Raw genomic sequence first — 3,747 nt, forward strand, 5'->3', positions numbered from 1 at the left:
TAGTCCAGACGGTATCTGTTTCAAAAAGCCATATTTGGGTGAATCGTATATCCACGGAGATTTTTGGCTTTTTGGCTTTCAAATATCACTAGAAATGAAAATTTTTCTATGCGCATAAAAAAACGTGGGCTTAACTTTGGGCGGCACAATATGTTAAAAAAATTCGAAAAATGTCATATTTTTCTTCCTATTTAAGTATGTACTTTTCAAGAGTTGATTTTAGGCGAAAATGGAAGATGAAAAAAATGTTTGTAATTATTTTTTTTACAAAACATGACTAGTTACAAATCGAGTGAATAATGATTTTTATGGTAAAAATTGAAAAAATCGCAAAAATGGGGTTAAAAAACAATACTTTTTGGGGAATTTTTTTGGGGTATTTAAATTGGGTATAGGACCTTTACTTGGCTCAAGAAAACTTCATGTTATGTAGAATCATCACACCAAATTTCATCAAAATCGGTTCTATAGGTTTTGCATAATAATTTTGTAATCCAGATATTGAACAAAATTTTGCACAGCAAAAACCAGTGCCCTTAGATACTTGAAAATTTAATCACATATAGAAAGGCTCTCAAGCTTTCAAACATTTTTTGAAAAATTCGAATCCGTCAATTAGGAGAGCTCTGGCGCTTGTTTAAACATTGGTCGAATTTTTGTACTTATAAACAATAACTTTGTGAATACTCAATCAAATCAAATTTTTTAAAGCAGGTTTTAAAAGTTTATGGAAAAATGCTTCTTAAAAAAAACAGATCGATTGATCAATTAGTTACGTAGTTATAGCCGATCAAAGTTAACCGTCATTTACTCTAAATGTACTGGGACATCTGGGCTAATTTTTCGAAAAATGCCTTTGGCATTCTGAGTACTTACCAGGTCTAAGATTACAATACTTCTCTTGATTGGCAACCTACTTTAAAACGTGTATAAAGTTATTTATGCAAGCGAGAAATTCAATAAAATCGTACGGGTGGTGGTGGTGGGAGAAGCAGAGAACGCGGCCGCTTCGGCCTGCTCGAAATTGAATCGTCTGTAACTACGTAACTAATTGTTCAATCGATCTGTTTTTCTTTTTAAAAGAAGCGTCTTTAAAAAACTTTTAGAACCTGCTTTAAAAAATTTGATGCGATTAAATATTCACAAAGTTATTCTAATTGTTTATAAGTACAAAAATTCGACCAATGTTTAAACAAGCGCCAGAGCTCTCCTAATTGTCGAATTCGAATTTTTCAAAAAAAGTTTGAGAGCTTGAGAGCCCTTCTATATGTAATTAAATTTTTAAGTATCTAAAGGCCTTGGTTTTTGCTGTGCAAAATTTTAAAAATTTGCAATTTTTTTTTCAAAATCTGGATTGCAAATTTATTATGCAAAATCTATCGAACCGATTTTGATGAAATTTGGTGTGATAATTCTACATAACATGAAGTTATCTTGAGTGAAGTATAAAGGTCCTATACCCAATTTAAATACCCCAAAAAAAAATCCTAAAAAGTATTATTTTTTAACCCCATTTTTGCGATTTTTTCGATTTTNGCATCCTAGGTCGCCCATTCCCAGCAGCTCTTTTATGAAAACTTCCAGTTTCATGTAGACATGCATAAATATAAATAAATATTCTTTCATTTGGTACCTGTCGGTTTGGAAGCCTTTCTTGATAAATTTTTCGCGCTTTTACTGCATTTCCGTCGGCAACATCCTAAACAAAATGTATATGGCACATCTATCACTGTAATTATTATTCATTTTTTTATCAGTAAGCAAACGAAATAATAAGAATAAGCAAATTAATTAGTTAGTAAATATAATAAGTATCTACGATATTGACTCTTGGAAACTAACTACAATTGCTACTAATAAATAGATGGAAATCAAATGTTTTTGTCGACAACAAAACACGTTGTCACTTTCTTTCATGTTTTCCTTCATAAAACGCCATTTATCTTGAAAACGGTTCACGTTAGAGCTTTTGATGATGCGTACCTTTTTATGTAGAAAATATTCACGGTTTAAAATGTATTTTCAAATGTCAATTTTACCAGAGTCGTAAAAATTCGGGGCAAAATAACCTAATGCAATCCTAAAATCTCCGCAACTATCATATGAATAAAGATTGAATTTCCGCTCAAAAGTAGCTAATATTAATCATAACACATTTACAAAATTTTAGTTCTATATCTCAAACGGTTCCTGAGATATCGTCAAAATACTGACTTTTTTTTATCACCATAATTCTCGAAAACAGTGCGTTTGCAGACCCATGTTAATAAGAACTTTTTTTCTTAGAATGAACAAAGACTCGTACTCTTCATTTTCAGACATATGTTTTGGAACACCCTGTATAATCAAATTTGGATTTCCTTGGGTACATGACCGTTTGGAATAAATTTACATATTTGCCAAAATTAAAAACCACGTGTGTAAATACAATAAAAAAAATGACAGTGACAATTAGTAAGAAAATCTTAACATAAAGATCAGATAGGGCTCAATTTTATATTTTATCCAATACTTGTATAGTACAGTACGCGCCTAAAGTATGGAATAAATTAAGTAAAAACGAAAAAAAATTTTTTTTTTGGGAAAAATCCTCGAACAGGTCGATTTTTAATTTAAAAAATACATATTTTAGCATAAAAAGTGATTTTCAACCGTCATTTATTTTCAAGTAATGACGTCATCGACATTTTTTTTAAATAGCAACCCCCTATTTTATTTCTTGATTCTGAAATATCGTTTCATTGTCGATCCGACAGTATTAAAATATTGCCATCTTACATAGGAAAGTTTTCGAGTAAATGACGATTGAATGTTAGAAAACGTAAATTTTATTCATTAAAAAAATAACAATTCCTATGTCAAGCAAATACAATTCATTAAGTTTTCTACCTAAATTAAGTGTTCGAATTGCCACCCACCGAGTTCTTGACAACACGCCAGTCTGTGTAGAAATTCTTCTTGCATATTATGAATTATTTCTGGGGTAATTCTGTGTATTTCATCTATAATACAATTTTGGAGTTCTGCTAAATTATGTGGTCTATTAACGTACACTTTGGACTTTAAGTAGCCCCATAAGAAATAGTCCAGGGTGTAAGATCTGGGGATCTCGCGGGCCATTCTATCGGTCCTCGTCCGCCGATCCACTTCCTAGGAAAACAATTGTCCAGAAAATCTCGAACAGGGCGCGCATAGTGTGGAGGTGCACCGTCTTGCTGAAACCATATGGTGTCATCAGGAATATCAGGGTCATTATCGTTAGGAAAAATTACTGCAAGCGCTGGAACACGGTCATTTTGTAAAAACTCTAAATATCTTTCTTCTGTACCTAATAGTCCAGAAGGTATCTGTTTCAAAAAGCCATATTTGGGTGAATCGTATATCCACGGAGATTTTTGGCTTTTTGGCTTTCAAATATCACTAGAAATGAAAATTTTTCTATGCGCATAAAAAAACGTGGGCTTAACTTTTGGCGGCACAATATGTTAAAAAAATTCGAAAAATGTCATATTTTTCTTCCTATTTAAGTATGTACTTTTCAAGAGTTGATTTTAGGCGAAAATGGAAGATGAAAAAAATGTTTGTAATTATTTTTTTTACAAAACATGACTAGTTACAAATCGAGTGAATAATGATTTTTATGGTAAAAATTGAAAAAATCGCAAAAATGGGGTTAAAAAACAATACTTTTTAGGGAATTTTTTTGGGGTATTTAAATTGGGTATAGGACCTTTATACTTGGTTCAA

The sequence above is a fragment of the Anoplophora glabripennis genome, unplaced genomic scaffold (assembly GCF_000390285.2).
Source record: "Anoplophora glabripennis isolate ALB-LARVAE unplaced genomic scaffold, Agla_2.0 scaffold98, whole genome shotgun sequence".
Taxonomy (NCBI): domain Eukaryota; kingdom Metazoa; phylum Arthropoda; class Insecta; order Coleoptera; family Cerambycidae; genus Anoplophora; species Anoplophora glabripennis.